Source organism: Stigmatopora argus, chromosome 2 (assembly GCF_051989625.1).
Source record: "Stigmatopora argus isolate UIUO_Sarg chromosome 2, RoL_Sarg_1.0, whole genome shotgun sequence".
NCBI lineage: Eukaryota > Metazoa > Chordata > Actinopteri > Syngnathiformes > Syngnathidae > Stigmatopora > Stigmatopora argus.
Genome location: NC_135388.1, coordinates 11,125,800 through 11,147,953, shown reverse-complemented (window position 1 = coordinate 11,147,953; position 22,154 = coordinate 11,125,800). Strand labels below are relative to the sequence as shown.

At 39.5% G+C, this 22,154-nt stretch overlaps 1 long non-coding RNA gene across 3 annotated transcripts in view; it reads right to left on the bottom strand.

Annotated features, from left to right (window-relative positions):
- The window catches only part of LOC144064295 (uncharacterized), a 128,059-nt gene that overhangs the window by 48,852 nt on the left and 57,053 nt on the right, over positions 1 to 22,154 (bottom strand). For all 3 annotated transcript variants that reach the window (XR_013296764.1, XR_013296761.1, XR_013296763.1), the window contains exon 6: positions 17,444 to 17,568. This is a non-coding gene — a long non-coding RNA (uncharacterized LOC144064295). The remainder of the gene's footprint in view (positions 1 to 17,443; positions 17,569 to 22,154) is intronic.

Below are 22,154 nucleotides of genomic sequence, written 5' to 3'. Positions count from 1 at the left end.
TGCTCAATGTTGAAACCCGACTCATGTTAGCCGACATACAGCAAAAGTTGCACACCAGACTTTTTAGGTTTGGTCCAGACCAAACAAGACAGGTTTAATTCCGCCTTAATACTTTAATTTGTATACACTTCAGAATATTTAAAGATTTCAACCAAAGATTGAAGAAAAACAACCATAAGCCACTGTATTTCCCGGACTATAAGTGACATTTTGTTTCCATTGTTTGCTGTCATAATGCAACAGAATGTTTTTTTTTTGCCGCCATGAGGCATTCGGTTTTCCTAGATTGCAGAGACGTATAGTCCATAAAAAACAGTAAATATACTCCTTACATGGCAATCCAATGCAAATTTAACGGGGGAAAAAATCACAATCAACAGTAACTACATCAATTTTGCCACCACTTTGTTGATAGAACCCATTGACAAAACACTTGCAGTCATCACATTTCCCGAACTCAATTGGTGGGTAACACTGGAAGACCGTTTGGAGTGATCACCATTCCACCTTTCCAAACCACACAGCGGAAAATGAAGTAAATCGCCAGTTAAAAAATGTTGCTGCTGCTGTTGCTAAAGTATGACCTTCAATCATTTATGTATTGTAATACGCGAGAGCCTCAGAGACTTCATTAAAATAACACGTCTGTCAGAGCTCTGATAAGTATTTGCAAAACCGACACCCAACGAGAAGGTGGCATCACTTATACGAAGTGACAAACTCGCACAGTGGCAGGATCAGCCCATAAAAGTCTGCCGCGGATAAAATGAGCGAGTGTTCGTTGGCGCGATAATATACTATGGTGTGCACCTCCATGGACCCTTCAATTAATCAACCTGTCCGCACTTTGTTTTGAGAGTAATCTCAACCAACCACCCCAGAGGCACTCAGCAATAAGTGCTGTGCTTTGAAGGCCGTTGGTTTACCGCGTGCGCTGTAAAAACACCAACTCAAACGCCGTACTCGCCTTGCACAAATGTGAAGCTGCAGCGAACTTGGCAATCCTCGGCAGAACAAAAAGGATTTCTGTGTGAGGCCTTAGCAGCCCCGAACGTAGTCCAAAAAGGCTCTCTGCCAATAATACAACAATTTGGAAATTATGCTTTAGATGGAACAAATTCAGTGATGTTCACATGTAATGGGGAAGCAGACAGCACGTGTATTTGACGTCTGATTGTTGCATATAAATCTAACCGATGTACTCTCTGGTAATAAAGTAAACAAAATTATCATCGTTGTACCAGTGCTTTAATTTTTTTTATTATTAACTCACTGACTGCAGTTGGCAATAATGCATTCAAAATGGTAGGAATGGCTGTAAATGCATCCTCATTGACAGCAATCAATTACTGCCAGTCTAGTTCCAGACCAAACTCCACACAGGAGGACCAACTTGGGATCAAACCCAGGACCCCAGATCTGTGGGACCCATGCTCTAACCACTTGCCCGCCGGGTCGGCCATAGTTATGTTTATTTACAACAACTAAAACTACTCCACTGGACATTCAACATTGTAACGAATAGTTGCAACTTCGACAAGATGTGTTCACATTTTTCAATCTGTCCATGACTATTGATTAAAACTTTCGCTTATAACCAAAACATGACTGCTTTCCAAGGATATCAATCAAAGATGTTGAGCTAGACAGGGTCAAAGGTTTTTTTGTTTTTCTTGCCAGCACTCTAATGACCACATTTCCAATTCCACGGGCTCCAGCTGGCCAAGAGTAATGGTCATTAGATATTTCGGTCTTTCACTGACATTTCGGAAACCACTGTGTTAAGAAATTATACCGAGGTGACTGCAGGCTTGAATGGGCAATAGAGAACACAATTTGCTTTTGCGAAGGAAATTAAATTTCAAGCTGGAAAGATTGTGTGAAGCAGCCCTTAGAAAGTGACTGCTATTAAAATGGATGACCTCCCACCTCTTACAACCATGAAGGATTACTGGACAAATTTCTCTAAATATTTGCCAAACATTTTCCAATATAACATTCATTCTTTAAGGCCATAGAGAAGGAATGTTTTCTCTTGCACTGGCTTTGAAAAGAGCTTATGACCTCCATCCTGAAAGCACAAGAATATGTGACTGCTCCTCTTAGAGTAGGAACTTAATTTTCATTTAAAATGAGAGGTTAGTGAGTCAGAACATAAAGAAACCTAGTCACTGTATATATATATATATATATATATATATATATATATATATATATATATATGTATATATATATATATATATATATATATATATATATATATATATATATATATATGTATACACATACAAAATGCACACATGACATTCATACATTGCTTGACATAAATGAGTACATATCACAGAAATCAATTCAAAGATAACCCTAAAATGAAAACAATCTAAGCCACTGTTGGTCTGAGAGCCATCAAAATTACAGAGAATATTTGGGTTTGCTAAAGAAATTATATGAAGCTATCTTTTCAAAGCGGTATACTTAGTATTTACAGTCAGCACTGTAAACACAGATGCAAAATTAGAATGCAACCAAAATGTCTTTCTTGCATCGATTCCACTTTCTCGATTAACTGTCATTTTTTGACCTCTAAAAACAACAGCAGAGGTATGTAGGGGATTGAAGCTTTCTCTCTTTTTTTTCCAAGGTGTAAGCACACTTACTTTTGCATAATGCATATCGCACCTCTGAGCTGATCCATTAGCAAGTTACTACCAGAAAGCCCAAGCAATAAGTTGACGAGATACAGCACACAGTGGTGGCACACCGAAACACACATTCAGGCACATACTCACTAGGTGGGCTTGTTCCTGTGGGGCAAACTTATGTGTTGCTGCATTTAAAACCACTTTTCCCATGTCGTGACCTTACATCGCCTCTGGAGAAATACAAAGTGTGCGAGATTAAGCGAAAGAGAAATCAAGCTGAAGATGAACATGGGGGGAAAAGGTAGTTTGGCAAACCCAAGTAGGAGCTTCTAGTAGCTCTGCACTGCAGACACTGATTTATAATTTTAATATCTCTAATTTCCACAGCTGTGGCTATCCTCCAAATGTCATTTTCCAATTTGTGTCAAACCTTGCGACCATTTTTCCTAATACAGCTTATGACAAGCTTGGTGGCTAGGCAGATATGCAATTCAGATGGAGCGTTTTACAGGCGCAATAGCGGACACACCGGGGTGTTTGCATGTTTGTCTTGATCAGTGTCAGCTCCCAATGTTTTTTTTGGCCAACGACTGAGCCAAATATGTGCCTTCAGGGAACACCACCATAATTCCATTTTGAAAGAAATAGTAATCTTGATTCTAATAGGAGTCATATAATAACATGTTAGTTTTGTTATTTTATGACAGTTAAAGCTCTTTTTAAAAAATAAAATACATATTGTTGATAGCAAACGAAGCAGATGTCATAATGGCGAATCCCTAAGAAAACAATGTTTCTCACAACTGAAATGCTAATGAGCTTGATGAGTTTCCAGTCTGAACTTTGTCACCTAGTTAAATGATCTGCAGCCCTGCACCTTCAGTCCTTTACAGATCATTTTCATGACACCACGCAGCACACTGCAAGTCTACACATCGTTTCATCCAACGTGTATATTGAGTATTTGACTAGATGCAATTGATGTAACGGGTACCGATTATGCGATCATAAAGTCGTCATTGCCACTGAGCCAGATGCTGGATCAGAGATGCCAACATCTGGCACCAAGATCCCTGACGTCGAGTGGAGGGAAATGGGTGAAAATAACGAGAACAAGTTGCTGGAAATGAAATTTCAATTCATCCAGTCCCTTTTCTACGCGGGTGCAAGAGGGCTTGTCGTTGAAAGCGGGAGATCAATAGAGTTTAGACAGCAGGGCAGATTTTCTAAGCGCCAGATCAATAGGAAGGAGAGAGGAAAAAAGACCCTGGCTTTTCTTTGCCTGTTGTAGTAAATACAGACAAATCAGTGGCCTGAGGCTAAATGGATTGATCAGCTGTTTCCGAGTCCTGTGTTGTAAATAAAGATCCATTCTGAAGTCTGTAACTGAAGCCCATGGGCGAGCGGGTGACTATTTGGAGCAGTTTTGCAAGCTGTCTAAGACAACACCACTATGCAACCTCTTCGGCTTTGACCGAGTCTCTACTCACATTTGCCTCCTGAAATTTTCAATATGACTTATTCAAAAATGTTCACTTGCATTTAAAAGAAAATCTAATCCCATTTTCTGGTTGATACACATTTTCTACAGGCATGAAATGTGACCTTTTCTCCAACCTGTCTACTGGGCCGTAACAGGAGGCTGTGGCAGATTAAAGCTTCCACCAATATGTTGGTTGATAATCAGAGGCAAAGATCCTGACAGGATGACCGATCACATGCCTGCTTTGCCTCACCGCTGGACTTATTAAAAAACAACCCCACCAGGCCACACCGTACTGCGAAGTGTGTGGTAAAATTAATCCCAAAATGCACAAAGAAAAACCTCTGATCATCATTGGATCCAAGTAAGATGTGTGCCTCTGTCATTTTTGAAAGGACACTCTGGCTGTCCTGTTAACAAGAGCAAATAGAAATAAAAGACAAATGATAGATTTTGCACTTAGGAAATGTTTCTACGTGTCTGGATTGTGTTTTCTGCAGCTTTGTTTCCTGATGCAAAGGTCATGGCTAAATTGTGACTAAAAATGGTGGGCTTGGATAGGACAGCTCTACGCAGCCATTTTTGAGCTCGCACAGCAAGGCACACCACCAGCTGAAAATGTTCCAAGTAAAAAATCTGTCACCTAGATTAACTATACACAGTCATTCCCATCAATTGCTTATCAACAGGAATCTAAGAAACACACACAAAAAGTAGATTTCAATATCTCATTTTTCACAATGACTTTTCACTCCCAAAAGTTGAAGTCCGTGGCCCCCGAACAACTTCCAGTTCACGTGATGTAAAAATAAGCAACAGAACTACTTTATTCTACTAATATTCCGATTTGAATCTTAGAATATGGACTCATTGTTTGTCATATTTCAATTTTAAGCTGCTAATATTACAAATATTCTCTCCGAATGTTACAATGTATGACTGCTTGGCAGGTAATTTCCCGCGGCACATCTGACCATCGCTCACGATACACCATGTGCCGCGGCTCAGTGGTTGGGAAACGCTGGTATAGAAGGAATAGACATTTATTTAGATTCAAGCAATAAGTGACATCCTACATCTACAACTGAGCAATACCCAAGCACTACCAGTCCTCTAATATATGTTTGCATTTGAAAAGAAACAGCAACTATCTATTAACATGCTGAAATACCTCCTGGAGCTATTTACAGAAGCAATAGCTATTAAAAAAAGAAGGCTAGCCTGACAAAAGAGTGACAGCCCTGGTTCGCTCTCTTCACCAAACACAAAGACAAAGTTGTCACACAGCAGTTGTTATTAAGAATTTAGATTACATCTTCCTCTTCCTGCCTGCAAGGAAAAATTGTCTTTCTCTGTTTGTTAATAGCATTGTTTTTCTTTCAATACGAAAATGCTAGCAGTGAAAGATAGTGAGAGAGCTGCCAGCTTGGATATCTGATCCAACCTCTTTTACTTGACTGGGCAGTGCAAGTCGTAGCAGGAATACAATCACTGACTCTTCGGTCTTGAGACAACTAAGGCTATTTCCCTATGCAATGATGGTTTGTTTTCCCAAAATGTTACATTGATAATGGAGTAACCAGTACAGATATTTTCAGACATTTTCCTGATAAAATATTTAAATACCCTTTCCTCCTACTTTTACAGTCAGATGAGCGGCACATGTCAATGAGTGCTTTTTAATGTGGTCAAGTCCCCACAGACTATCTGTTCCATATCGCCCGTTTTGAGGTATTCTTGTGAGTAGACGTGGGCTATTGAGTGTTTATGTTCCCAACTTGTAGAAAGCCGTCTACGGTGTAACGCAGTGCACTTTGGTATTCAGATGCCTGGGGCTATTCTCTAAGTGGTCTTTACTTTGAAAACACTGGAGCTCTCCAGGGGTGACGTGCAGTGGTTGTGTGCAGATATGAGAAGGTGGAAATCTGGGAGATAAAGGAAAATAAATAAAAAAGATGAGGACTCAGAATAATACATCTATAAAGTGTCAGTCTCAGTCTATACTGGACCTTGATAGGAATTGAGGATCACATGGAATCCTTTGAGACTTCATCTTGTAATCGTGCATCCTTGTGATGCATATTTGTGAATTGACATTCACTTGGGAAAATATTTCAACAATCAATATTGTTGCTTTGTCACACCACATTGGATTCAAACTATGCAGATATGACTAATATGTAGTAGATTGCCCTAACTTTTCAAACCAATTTATATTAAAGCCAAGCATGGTGTACTGATAGATTGGCCTGACTCTGGTGGTCTTAGACTCATCAATCAGCCATCTTTTATTTACTCAGTGACATGTATCCATGTATTGTGGCTGCAAAGTACCACAAAAAAAACTATTTTCCTGTGTCTGTATTCTCACCCTTTTGCTACTGCGACAGTGAATTTCCCAAATATGGGATGAATAAAGTTATCTAATCTAAATCAAGGACAGTAGTGTTGAAAATGTCCTCAAAAGCCGGGTATCAACATTTCTAACAGGCGAACATCAATGGTAATAGAAGAGCACATATGAAGCATTTTTGGGTAATGCCACCATTTTTGCAGCCCTAATTAATCAAGAGTTCAACCGACAAGGCACAAGCACAAAAGCAGAGACGAGACTGTGACCCAATTAAAATCAACTTGAAACTCAGACTCACTCATCAAAGTATTTCGTCCACACAATGAACAGGAATAGAAGGAGAACAAGCTTCATCAGTACCTGCAAAGCCTGGTGCGTGCCACATTAATATTCCACCTTAAGGAAAGCAGTCCCTCCCTTCCAATTCCCTTGCACTTAGCTGCCATTGTTTGCTTCATAAATATTGTGTCTCATAATGATCATCGCAATTTTTCCTTCTACCAATATGGAGTTAAAACGTAGAAACAATTACCAGGATGACATCTTAAATTGGAGCATATATTGGGGGAGGGGGGATGTTGCCATGGTGATGCATTCAAAGACTAAGGTTGGATGTAGTGGTGATGTGACAAAGAGTTTCATGATCACCTTTCTGCGAGAAAAATAAATCACATCACCAACGTTGCTAATTTAAGTTAAATAGTTTCATCTGTTTTCTTGTTAGTGCATTTCTGGCCTGAGATCTTTTTCCTTTGATCTTTTTACTCTGCTTTTACTCATTAAATATATTCAATCATCATGATAATAATCCTTTCATTTGTTATCGAGTTATCTTGAAAACAAACATTGAGAAAAACTGCCTTCTGTAGGTTTTACTTAGTGATGGAAAATTAATTCTAATTTATGCCATTACAAAATATTTTGGTTCGACATTACTTAACGCTATTTAACTAAACTGCTCTTCTATATTACCATTAAAAACAAAACAAAAACAAAAACACTAAGAACACAAGGTAGTGCAAAAAGCAAAGTCAAACAATATCATAAAATGTGAACTTAACATTTGAAACCCAAATGATTATTATTTTGTGAAACCTAGTAATAAAACACATTAAAAGCTGAAACTTCTTACATTAAAATGTGGAAAAGTACCATTTTAAAGCATGGAATTGATCAAGTTGAAATATCTCATTACAAGGTGAAATTTAGCAAGTGGAAACATGGAATTTGCTTATGATATATAATATGCAATAATCTTTTTTTCTCTCTCTGGTGTAGCAATAATTCATGTCCATACTTATTAAAGTCCATTCAAAAGTTCAAAGTAAAGTGTAGTGACGAGAATAATGTCATGACAGAGGAGCTTGCTGACAGAGCAGCTAATTTAGAGTAGGTATGCATAAGCATGGAGATACTGCTCTCCTATTTCGCCGCTATTTGCATTATAACACAGCGTGCAATATTAATTCCCGAGTTTACTGTTCATTGGAAATGCAATGTATGAAAAGCCATTAAGGCTCCAAATAAGAAAGCCATTCGCTGTCATGTGGATTCGGCTCTATTAAAAAGAAAAATCTTGTTAACCATTTGGAATTAGAGTCATTTGCCAACAAGCATTCCGCCGCACTCTACTAAAATAAGTAATTATACTTCTCTACCTTCTATCAGGGTTTCTTTCCACATCTGCACAAGCAAAGAGGGAAATGGCAGAACGCGTGAACGCAAAGGTAATTAAAGTGCTCGCTATCGGTTTGTTTAATGTAGGCTGCAGGCCGGCTGGAGGCGAAGCAAGATGAGAAACACGCACGTTGTTCTGTCTCTGTCAACAAGCCATAGGCTAGCCCTCTGCTGGTCTATACATCACTTATTCTAGTGCTGCTATTCAAAAACTAAACAGGAAACTAACCTCATTAAAAACCTAATCTGACTATCTCTAGGTTTACCTGGATTTTAATTGTGTGTCAACTGAATGAAATTGAACTTTTTTTCATCTGGCTTTGATGTCTAGACACAGCTGACAGTTTTGTGGATTCAAGTTCTCTCAGCGTATTACTTTCTTGTAAGACTAAGACAATGATACAGTGAATAAATGATAAAAAAGTAAAAAAATGATTTATACACTGTTCTGAACCAAGAAGCATACTACGTTCAGTTTGGGAGTTTGTTACATAGAGATGGCAAAAAAAAAATGTTACAAGGACTGTATAGAGCCCCAAAAGACTCGTTTTGAGTGAATCCTCTGTCTCTGAGAAAAAAAATATTTTGTCTTATGGGGAGTTTATCATCGTCTTTCTGGCTCAAAAGGTGACCTATCTGGGATGTTTTCTGCCTTGTCCATTTTGACCCATGGGGAAAAAAGGTGACTTATAATGTAGCATGCATGGCCTCTAAGGTGTTTTATGACTAGACCTTCAGGGCCTATTTAGGAAACCCCACGTGCTCCGTCCTGACCACAGGTATTGATTGTCAGCTATGGCCGTGGCGTGGCGACTACTTAAAGCCCTGCGTGTGCCCTCTCAGGGTGATGAAAATGAGACCTTGGTGTGTAATGACGTGTGCATGAGCAGGGAGAGGAGACCACAGAGGAATTAAATCATTGCTTTGCTCCTTTAGGGAAGACACATTGCAGCTAGCCATTCTTGTCTGCTTAATGCCGGATCTGTTTTGGAAAGGAAAATTAAAAAGAGCAAAGAGTGAACGGAGGAAAGGGAGATAAATGGCTGTATGTGGAGGCGGTAAATGAGAGCATCCTGATGCAAAGGGCTGTGAGCGAATGTCTCTAATGGGGAAAGGCTGATGTGAGTTGACCACCATGTTCAGCCGGAGCTTCTGATAGCCCACACCAGGTCCTCGCAGCAGTGCGATAACTACATTTCATGCTAATTGGCAAAAGATAATGGTGCATAACAAACAGAGTAGATGAAGGTCTCATTTGAGGGTAGGTGAAACGATGGATGAAATGCTTGTATTCATGAGGCATTGTCTTGAAGGAACAAACCACACGCCCCTCTGCTTTAGTTTGTTATTACTATTAGCTGTAATTTTGGTCCCTGTAAGTCTCAATTTCATTGGCTTTTCCTCTGGCTGCGCATTTTCCAGTAGACAAAAAATTTTGATGCAAAGGACGCTCGTAAAGGGAACATTATCTGCGTTAATGGCTATTTTAAGTGTTGGGACATTCGTCACAGATGTAGCAAAACAATGGCTACCTCAAATGGAGTTATGGGCTTCATTTGTGAGCTGTGTGATGTGTGTGAATTAGACAGCCACACAGTGACGCTTTTGCCATAAAAGCGCAGTGAACCAGATTAAATGCAAGCGATGGTGGTGGGTGTGAGGATGCCAATTAGTGACCCTTCATTGTGTTCGTCAAAACACACCAACATCTCCTGTTAAAAATACACAACAGAGGTTTTTTTTTACTACTGTAAAGTTAAACCTTCAAATCTGAAATATAAAGTGAAAGCTTTAACATTGAGGTTATTAATGTAACATATTTGAAATGTATACGTGTGCACGAACTAATGTGTTTTATTATGACAGCTTTCACCTTGACAGCATTCATTATCACGTATGCTCCCTTTCAAGCTGTATCCTATTATTTTACAGTATATATTTATATATATATTTTTTGCAATACAATACCATAAGTCATGTGTTATGGTATTTTTACTAGGGGTGTGTAATGGGTTAGGGTTAGGGTTCTGGGTTTCTAGGGGGACACCCCCAGGTTATTTATATTAATTTTAAAATTCTTTAAAAAATGAAACAAATATTGCTCTCTTTAGACCATTAACCAGTTTAAATTACCGTTCCTCAAAACGGGGGGACGATAGCTCTTTGTCATTCCATAGTAGCCTTGTGGCATTATGTTCACGCAAGATTGAAACCATGGATTTTTCTTTACATTTTTTTATTGAGGTGCAATAGTAATGATTGATGCTTTATAATACACACTCGAAAAGACTTGTGTCTTTGTTTGGCAACTCAAACAAGCAATGGTATGAAAACTATAAACATTGAAAGTGGAAACTCACATTTGATATGCCCTTGAGAAGCTTTTGCATGTATAATATTGGAGGAAGGAAGAAGAGTAAAGTACCATGAATCAAGCAAGCTTTAACTGTGGTCTATCCCCTCGACATAAAGGCAAATCTCACAATAATTTATGTAACAAGAGACTGCTGTTAAAAAATAAACAAGGAGGGGTCGCTCACCTATAGATGTCAGCAAGCACTACATGAAACTTTAACACTATTATCATCATCAAATGTTTATACTCAGCTGGTGTCATTTTATCATAAAACTATTTTTGCACAATTCCGAACAGTGCCTGTAGTTAATAAATGTTTTATGATCGTAGCGGTTTGACTCTGCAATGAATTGTATTACCATTGGAAATCAGAGATTAACACATGTCCTGGAATGGATTGTGTTGGACCAATGCTAAAATTTGTAACATACTTTAGTGCAAGGCACGGTTGGGACGTGGACCTGAAAAAGGCCTTGCCCTGCTTTTTGTTTCATTAACAAAGGACGCTTTCACATCATTAAGGTTTGTGGTGAAATTAATTGAAAGACAGATTTAAAATAAAGTAAGAAAAATACATTGCACAATGCATACACACGCTCCATAAATCACAGCAAACTGCAGCAAAGCCAGAGCTGGCTTTCCATAATTAACTGCAGACTATTTATTTTATCCTGACGGCCTGTCTACAATGCGGAACAACTATGCTGAGGGGTGTGTGGAATATTTTAAGAAAGCAGAGAAAGGGTGTGCTAATGATAATACAGTATCTTGAAAGGCAAACATTATGTAAATGCATACAAAGCATAAAGATAACATTTGTGTTGCACCAAAAAACTATTTGCTCAAGTAGCGCGCAGAGATACAATAGACTGGAACAATGTGCTTTATAACCTAAAGAATCAGTGAGTATCTGGGTAAATAAGGTATCCAGGACATCATAAACTAAGTTTGCATTTATAGAGGAGCTATACCATGATTGGAGGATGTTTTTTTATGTGCCTCAGCATTGACAAATCCACACTCAAGGACTATGGGTTGACCTAAGTTTTCTCCCTGTGAGTATTGTTCTTTTATCTGTCTCCATATGTTGCTCCACTGCTGTGTTCAAATATTTTTTAGCTTACAGGGTTCTAAAACCACAACTATTTAATGATAATCATGACTCTCAATGATGTTTTCCATTGTATGTCAGCAATGGGCTAGGAGGGCCTTTCTTTGAGCAGTTGTTTTAGCACAGCCAGATTTTAACTGAGTGAGTTGAATTATAAGTTCACTGCCCTGATAGAGCGCCTGTATCTCTATCTATAATATAATAAATAATAATCTTTCTTGTAGAAAAATAATGGTAGCTAAACAATTTTCCATCTTCCAACCATGGCATATATAAACATCAATAACATAACATTGCCTGTCATTCTCCACCAATGTCCCGACTACACACCGGCGATGTTGTGACCTGGATTTTTTGCAAGCAAATGTCGATTAAATGACCCCTGACGTCACCCTCAACCTCTTGATTTGACACTTGGGATTCTAGGAGCGTCCCTGTAAGCGCATCTCTTTGCCATAGCCGGTGCTGCCTCCTCGTGGGCACAGTGCCCAGCCTGGCAGCGAGCCACATCAGTAACACCATCTTGTCTCTCGCACTACATCCTTACATCAGACCGCCTGTGGCTCTTTCCTCTGTCTTTATTCGGCACCACAGCCGAGAACACTTTGAAAGCATGCCCTTCAACCGCTCAGGGAAAAATAACACAATCTCTGCTATTGGGAACAAATCGTGTATTCGCACATTTGATTTGCTCGATTATTATGCAATCACACTGAAGGCAAGTTATACATAAACAATGGTACATCAAGGCGGGATACCAGGTGTAGCAGGTGGAAATCCTGGGGTACGATCCCACACTGCGTGCGTGGAGATGAATTCATTTTTGAACATTTTTATGAATCAAAACAAAAGGATAGATATTGAGTTTCATGTTGTTGTTTGGCAGTATTTACACAGGCATGACAGGAACCCTGCTAGAGGCACATTCAAACTCCTAGGAAATACAGTAATTTTTGATCTATGTTAGAGCCTACAGCTATGGTATATGTGCCTTACTAACCCTGCAATCACTGATCTCCAAACAACAAAACAACTAGAAAAAAGTATTGGAGAAGTGTTTGTGTTTTATCATTATCCTTGTTCTTACATCTTTATTGCTTTTTTCCCACAGCATGTGAGGAAGTTAGGGAATACATTTGTTCAAATTTGACCGTACCTTACAAAACGCTGCCTCAAGCACAAGCCTGGAATTCTACTGGTCTACACTACAGGATAACTGGGTGACTCCACTCATCGGCCACAATGCCACTTACTAAAAGCTAGTGATCCGACTGACTCAAATGTAACGTTTAAAATTCAGATGAAAAAAAATCCTATATTTGAAATGACTGTGAATAATTCCTAGCATATCTTGTTATCTCAGCTAATTAATACATTTGCCTGACTTTGCCATTGTGGATTCAGTCCCCACGCAGAAATGGTGCGAATTAGAGTGGTTGTCTGTCTCTTTATGTGCCCTGGGACTTACTGTCGACCATTCACCGTGGTTGTAAGTAGTACAGAAGCTAGCGGTCCTAGGTTGAAAGCGCCCTCTGTGAGTTTCCTCGAACAAATACCTGATCCATCTCAGTTTGAATAGAGGCCATTAATTATTACTTTCTGAAGACTCTGTTGTTGCAGAGAGTCTTTTTGCAGAATGTTGTTTCATTGGTAAGCAATGTGAATTTTTGGGGCTGCGACTGACTGGCGCTCCATCGAAGAAGGACCCTACCATTAGCTCAAAGTTAACTGGGACACCCTCAACCATGTTGAGGACAAGTGGTTTTGAACAATGATGCTGGACAGATGAAAGATGACATTTGAGTCTGTATGGGGAAAGCTTAGATATAAAACTATCGCAAAAAAGACTTGTCCTTTGTCTGCTTGAAATGCCACACATATAAAGAACACCTGCATATATGTACTAGCAACATGTATACCTGCCCAAAATACTTGGCAAGATTTTAAGTCATAGCAAGAAAAACAACCGTGTTTGCCTCGTATTTATAATTTGTTTTCCCTGGTGAATAAAAAGCCTTGGAGGAGGTGAATGCATGCACAGCAGTCACGTTTTTTTAAGATACATGGTGAGAGTCCCCCCTTTTCCTCAAAGAAAATAAATATACACTCATTTCATTCTGCACACTACATATTCCCACATCCTTAACATATTGCACAGGCTCAGAGCAAATGTGCATGGCTGCACACAGGGAAATACGTCCCATGAAAAATGACAACAGAGAGGCATAACTGCGGACCTGGAATATAATGGGGCAGTGGAGCGAAGGAGAAATAATCATACCGTGAGGTGGGGGTGTGCAGAGATGTGGGAGGAGCAAGGAGAAGATGAGTCTGTGGTGGGGAAATGGAGTTCTACCGCCTGCTTTCCCCAATATAATGCTACATAGGAGCTCCCTTCTCTATGGACACAAAGAAGACAAGATAGGCTCCAATGTTCCTCCATACTGTGACGTTAAATCAGTGCAGTAGTTAAAAAAGGCCCACCAGCGGGTAAAAGGGATTATAATAACTAGCCCAACCCTGCAGTTGGACTTGGCCCCCCTACTCAGCAACGATGCTCTGCAGTTCATGCTGCAAACATTAGGTGTCTCTCTTACACTTTGCAAGGCTGACCCACGTCTTCGAGTGGGGCTCTCTGCTCCTGAACTCCCAGCCACACATGATATATACACCATCATTTGAAAATGGCAGCTTTTTGAAAATTCACCTTGATTATCAGACATTAAAAGTGACTTCTCCAGAGCTGAGTGTCTGGCTAGGGGGATGGCTGCAGACAGCGGAACAATACAGCACGCTTGGTATTAATGCCTGGCTGGGGTGCACGGGGAGGAGAGAGGAGCCAGCTCTTTGTTCTCTCCTCTATCCAATTATTTTTTACGTGTGCTTCTTTTCAAAACAACAAGAGAGAATTTAATTTTAATGTACTCTCTGGAAAAGGGCGAAGAAAAACATAGGCAGTATTCTTAAACAGAGGTACTATATAGCATAAGCAGCTCAGTACATGTACATACACATATCTTGGAGGCATAGATGGATGACAAGGGCAACAAGGATGAAATCAACCCAAATGCAGAGAGAGCCAAAACAGCATGACTCCCTTCATGCAGAATGGAATATAAAACAAACACAGTCTCGCTCCCAAACTCACGCCAAAACATAACATGGGTGCAGCCCAACCCTTCGATGAAAAAGGGAAGACACCAAAATAATACCAGGCGTGTTTCTCTTTACCGCATTGAGGTGAAATGATGGGGACCACATTAACATGTGCATACCCATGGTGCGGTGCTAAGAATGCTCCCTGTAAAAATAACAAGAATTCCTGATCAAATGGTGTGGAAAATAAATACCTCCAATTGCTGTCGGTAGGTATGCCGCCAAATATTTTTCTAATTGGAAGGGCACTTTATCTTTGTCAGACAAGCTGTAAAAAAAAAAGCGGTGCCGTTCCCAGAAGGAGAGGAGCACAGCTTGCTGGCCTTTTATTAGTGTTGGGGCTCTGATATATGCCTGTGCTCTAGGCTTTCATCATGAAGCTGTACCATAAACACACAAAAACTTAGTGAAAAACCAGGGAAACCAATCCCGAACAATTCAACTGGTGTACTTTGCAACATGCAATTACCACACTGTATACAAATGACTGCGGAAAGTTCTACAGCTACGACGGTGAAAACGGGCAGCTGGTTTACAGGTTAGCATAACACCTCAAGTGCTCGACAACCAAGAAACATTAAAATCCAACTGCAAAAGAGCAGAGAATAAACAAACACTGCTGTGCAACCGTAGCGTAAGACAGTTTTCTAACAACCTGTGTGAAAATGATTAGGTCACAAGAGAATAAGAAAACACACATTGAGACTCAAACACATAAACAGCTATACTTCATGCACAGCAACCTTTATGCTCCAAACTGACTTGTGCAAACAAAGACAGAGATAGACACAACACACAAACCCATGTGTTTTTTGTACACATGCACTCACGCAAACTGACAACAGAGCGGCTAAATTAAATTTCAGTCCTTGAGCAGACAACTAAACTGCTTGTGTGTGGGACTCACTCTGAGGCACAGCAAAAGCAATTCTCTGGAGACGGTGAAATTAAAGGGCACAATCCTGCTTGTTTATGGTTCTCACTCTCTTCTCCTCTCAATCACATGTTTTATTAGCAATCATTCGGCCTTAAAAGTCAGGCTTTTCGGCAGGCCATCAGCATGATGACCACACTTTAGTTGCTGGACTTAGCTTGCACACAGAACTGGCATTAAGTCACACCTGAAGCCTTTCATCAACATGAAGCTGCAATTGAGCTCACATTTTTTTTCAGCATTAAATATATCTTTCTTTTAAATGCAGTTGCACAGGACTAGACCTTATACCTGACCTGGATAGGGCATTTCACTCATTTCCAACTGAGGACCATGGTCTCAGTTTTGAAGGTCCTAATTCTCATCCCCACCATTTAACACGAGCAAAAATTGCTACAGTGAAAGTGGAAGCTCACAGCTTGATAAAGCCAACAGAATCACATCATCCACAAAAAAAAACAAATGCAAGAATTGACATGGATCCTTGCTCTCCAGAACCCTGAATAGACTACATGGGAGTCTGAGGAGTAGAATAACCCCAACGTTGGAACACACCCTCCCGTGGATACCTTTAAAAAAGGGAAAACAACCCTGGTCTGTCTATCCAATGGCCCTGTCAACCAAGACACCCCACAACATTCTTCAGAAACTCCAGGCAGATATTATCCACTGATGGGATCCTGCCACAGAGAAAAATGTTTTTGTCGACTTCAACCCCAGATATAAAAGAGCTTGTCTAAGAATCCACACACTACATCGTCCTTTGACGGTGTGATTAGTTTATTTACTATACCTTAAAATATTTATTTGACCATTTTTAGAACCATGAAGAAAATAGAAGTAAAAAAAAATAATGTTATGTAAAATTATAATGTAGGAAAAAAATGTAAACATAGGTACCTTATGCATTGGACGTGTAACTCTGAATTCGCCTAAAATATTGTATTATAGTGGCATCTTTTTCTACACTCCAATCTATTGTAGATTTGCTGCTCTGTTCTCTGTTTGGAAGATATAATCTTTTCCTGAGCAAGCACTGTTGGGATTAACTATGACTAGAGATTGCATATTTGCATCATTAAAGCATGAGGAGTTTCTACACAAATTGAAGTAAACAAAAAGAAAGACAGGTGAAAATATGAGAAGTGTGACTACTTAATGTTGACCAGTGCTGAATAGATCGGAACAAACATACATACATACATACATATATACATACTTAGCGGCTTATTTATGGATTTCTTTTGAGACAAACAAGCTTCATGTTAAACCTTTTTCTACTTCCCTCTTAGGGCTGTTGCTATGGCGGGGATTTTAAGCTTAGAAAACAAATTAGATTTTATTTAATTTTTTGATTCTTAGTAAATGTAGTGACCTTTTTTTCCCCCAAAGTTAAATGATTTTTCTGGCTTCAAGCTGTCTCAAAGAACACGAGTGGGTCTTATCGTGTCTGGTGACAGGTCGCTGCACATGAATAAGGAGGCGGAAACTTAGCATGCTAAAAGTAATTTGTTTAAAGAATGTATTTTGGCCTATCTTCTTTTGTTCCCACTTTCACTGTAAATGTCTCATTCAGATAGTATATACATAGTATATATGGATTTTTTTCTTAATGTGGAAATTACGTAGTGAGTGTAAATATATGTATTCGTATTCACATTTCACATGAAAAAAGAAAAAGTTCATGTTTGTTTTTGTTTTTTACGTTTCAACATGCATTAACATGCTTACCTCACATGAAGGATTTTGGCTTTTTTGTCGGGATGTTAGCATGTTCTCCTGTGTAGCTTCTCTCCAGCTTTGTCCCACGATCCGAAAAGACAGCTGAGGATGTTGTCAGGTTCTTATACGGAAGCCTGGAAAAATAACAGTGATTTAGTAATATATATCATCAAGTAGTGGCATGTGATAGGAATTGAAATCGTTCCATGAATATGCTCAAAACAAATATCTATAAATATATATAAATGTAAAAGTCATTAGTCTGTTTCCAACCTGAGAAGTTTAGCACCATTTTTAATTTTTTGTTTCATAATGAAAAATCTGACTTACTGCTTGAAATATGGACTAAACTAAATTAACCAGACAGCCTGGATCAGGATGTCCAGTCTGTCACACTCCCCTGCCTAGGAGTCTCAAGTCTCAACCATATGCCTCCTCAAGAGGTGTGTTGTTGGAATTGAGCTTTTCAAAATTTTCATCCCACCAACTCAAGAAGCCCTGGATCAAAGTCAACAGCACCGTGTCCTCACTACATTGTATACAGTGATGATGGTGTGTAGCTTCCTTTTCCTGAGACCTGATTTAGCAGAATTTCTCAAACCAGTCCAAAGGTCATAGTCCACAGCCTAACTGAAATCTTGCCATACGCAAGCATTTTCCTCAGTGAGGATCAAATGCCTGCCTGCTTATCAGCTGCCTGTGGAGTGCCACATCCCCAAACGCTGGATGAGACTCCTCCGTCAGCTTGATGACATTACGAACATTTGGTGTCCACCAATGGATTTGGGGATTACCTCAACAGGCGCCAACCAACTTAAAGCCTCACCTTCAGTTTGCTACCTCAACAATGAAAGTACGGAAGATGGCCAAATTATGGGTCAGACTTCTTCCAATCAAGAAATAGTACAGAACGAAGGCAAAGCTAAAACAACCCCACTTCTTGATATTATGCCAATGTGTTCCTGTAAATATGGACTAAACTTACTGGAGTTCTCCCTGGTGAATTTCAGTCGTGTGTGGCATTTGGTTTAACACGGCACTGCTTGACCATGAGTGTAGAATGAGACACGCACATACTTAGAAGGAAATATGTATAACACATGGCAGGCAGATGAGTCTGCGCCATTAAAGAAGATTATTTATTTTTCTGACTGGCTGGCCAAATCGTAAATACTCTGTATGTAAAATATTGCCCATGGAACCCAGCGCAAACAATAATGTATAAATGCACATTAAGGTGTGTACCATTAGCTCTATATGGCCAAATGTATTATATTTGATGCATGAATTTTGAGAAATGCATCATATTTTTCCCCAAATAAAACTAATTTATCATATAAATATGATACAAATTTCTGACAAACTAAATTTGAAATTTTAGTGTTTTTGTTACGAGGCACCATTAAAGGACTTTAATTTGCTGTCAATCATTTAATGGTTTGTCAATAAAGGGTTAGAAAAATACATCCAAAATATTCTTCATGTTTAAGTTTTTCTGTTAAATTTGTCTTAAATTCATCGTAATATGTTTGGGATGGTGCACGTTATAGGTATGAAACAAGTGTCTTTCCAAAGGCACTTTATCAAGAACCAACACGATGTTAATGTTGACCACATGGGCTCAAGATCACTGGACTGAAGCTTTTCTCAAGTGCTACAATATGTTGTGACACCCACAAATGTCAGTTCAAAGTTTACTGTGCCAAAAAGAAGCTTTTATGTTAACTGTGCCCAGAAGCACGATTGACTTCTCTTTTCTCGGAGGCCTCTGGGACAACACATAACACAGGAGACAGAAAGAAGGAGTTTCTTCGGAAAGATATAAGTACAGTGTTAAAGATTCCAGATGATGGGGGGATAAGGTCTGGGTTTTGTACAAACACATTTTGGATCAAGATACACTGTCTGCTAAAATATTCTTTTGCCCAAGCATAGTTGAAAATACAAAAAAAAAGAAAGTAAATACTTAACCAGAAAGAATTGTCACTAGAAGTGGATGTAGAAAAAAATATTTGGCTGAATGATATAGATAAATTAATAATACATCTCATTTGTAATACTGCAATTTTACTCAACTAATTTCTTTGGGAAATTCTTTGTTTTCTACTTTTCAGAATTGTACTGAGGCACACGTTCTCTTGGATATCTCATGATCAAATGATGCATGATGCAAGAGGAGAAGGAAAATCACCTTTCCAACAACATGGTCATACGCTGCAGTTTGGAAACAACCAGGCTTCTTACACTAAAATGTGTATACTTAGAAAACAAGACCAGACAATATGTCTTACAGTACAGGCCTGGAGCAGCTCATTTTCTGTTACTGGACTGATGCAAGACTACACTATTGTCTTTGAGATTTCTGTTAACAAGGGGTATTTAGGGATTGAGTCCTCATTATGCTACGGTAGAAAAAAAACAATTAACTATCTTGACTAACTGAAATAATGCTTGACAAAAAAACAATCTCAAGAACTTCAGAAATGTACATACCAAAATCACGACTATTGTATAAGGATTGCTGTCTACGTCAATCTATGCGCCACACAGTTCCCTGCCCAGAAAGTGCGTCGACAACAATAACCAGGCTACTAATTAATACCGGGATGCTCTACTCAATCACACAAGAGGAAGGGATGGAAGGAGGAGAGAGTGAGCCAAAGACCGTGCGAGAGAGAGAGAGGAAGAGTAGGGTGGGAAAACGGAAAGGATGGCAGCAAGAGAGCGGTGAACAGACCTAGCTTCGGCTTAACTTGGACCCTTTGCCCAGCGCGTCCGTGGCGGCAGCATTGTTGACCAAATGACAAAATGGAGACTGGAGACGAAGCATTTTTCAAGCATCTGCATTGAGGCTTGATGAGGATGCCATGGAATTAATGAAAATCCTGGAAAGCCCTTCCATCTCGTCCTGTTAAAAGCATCATTGTTGCCTCCAATCAAACAAGAGTAATTCCTGAGAATCATGAGTCAAGCTTATGCAAAAACTGTGGATTGACTTAAAAACCCGTCTCATCCGTTAGCGCTCTCTTTCTGTGTGCGATCCACACGATAACCCTGGTCTTGCTGTCTTTGCCTCACAATCGCTCCCTCTCTCTCTATTCTCCCCAACTGATCAATACTTCATTTAAATCCTAACATTAGCACACTAATAATGGAAAAAGGAGGCGAGAACAAACACCAGCCGACGTGGAGCGTCGAGTGACACGAAAATGGCTATTTTAAGGCAACAGGTCGTGGGTTTTCATGAAAATACGATGTGGAAAAAGCAAGGCACAACTACATGCAAGCGTTGTGAGGCTGCACTGCTGTTTTGATTTGAGCTCCTGAGACTCTCGCTGATCAATACTCATTTAAATCCAGACGGCAGAGAACGACTGCAATATCTCGTCTCATCAGAGGGAAAAAAAGACAACCACGCCATCCCAATTATCAGCTGAAATGACTGGTGTCGAGGAGACACAAGTTGGATGCTGATAGAGGCGTATTTCATATTTATTCAGCAGAATTTTTACATTAGCACCTGTTCTCATAATTGGCTAATATATATGCACGCTCACACTTTTATCTATTCACATAATTCACAATGAGCACAATCAATACTGCCCTCTCCATACGCCGTGCTCCACACTCGTAAAGTCTGTCTGCATTAGATCATATAATAAGCCGTTCAGAAAAACCCAGACGAGACCACCTAATTCTTGGTGCTCAGCAAAATTTCCAGCCAGTGTAACTAGCTAATCTCCGTATTATTTACCTTAGGAGCCTGGAAGTCACGGGCCTGCGCGAGAGTGCGGCATCTCGTTGGAATCTCATCCCATCGAGATAACTCAACAGATCCTTGTCTAGTCAGATACCCCCCCACCCCCCGTTGCGAAAACAGGCAAAAAGGCTGAGAGAGAAGAGAACAAGTGAAACACTGGGTTGAAAGTGTTTCGAAATGGAGTCAAAGACAAACCTGCAAAATGTGCACTTACACGTGGTCAGGCGGCAACATCGACCAATGAGCAATTAGAAAGACAAGACTTAAGTTATTGATCCGGGTTTCAGGCTCTTTTTTCCCCCTCTGGGCTAAAAAGGCTGACGGAGGTTGTGTGATGGCTGCTGTAGCTTATGGGATACCAGACAGAGTAACATAAGAAAAGAGGAAGCAGGAGAACGGTTCTCACTCCCAGGCCTGGAAATCTTGATTTAGGAACCAGGAACACTCATGTATGCATATTTTTTTATGCATTTCAGCCTTTCTTCCTGTAAAACCAATATTTCTGTTATGAAAAGAGCTTCTGGAAAACTCTGAACAGAATTTTTATTTTTTAGCAAAATGCGAGGTAGATAGAAAGAGAGCTTTTGGCTTGCATATGTACTGTCAATGAAAAACATGCTATATGTTTTTCGATTTAATTTCACAATGGAATATTCTACAATTATGGTTTAAACTTGTGTTTTGATTTCATTTGGTGAACTGACCTACTATGCAACTTTGAAAGCACAAAGCCAACTAAAGGAATATATTCAATTTGTCTCTGAGACTCTGAATACACAAGCCCAGAATTTTAAACATAAATTACATTTAGTATGGTAGAGGTGCTTTAATGGACTGCTGAGTCAGCGACTGCTGTTGTTGTTGTTTAAGGCTTCGCCTCTGAGATTAAAACCCTCTTTTGTGTGTACTCTACTCTTGCCAGCTGCATGAAATCGCCTCAACGAGTTACTGCACTACCAA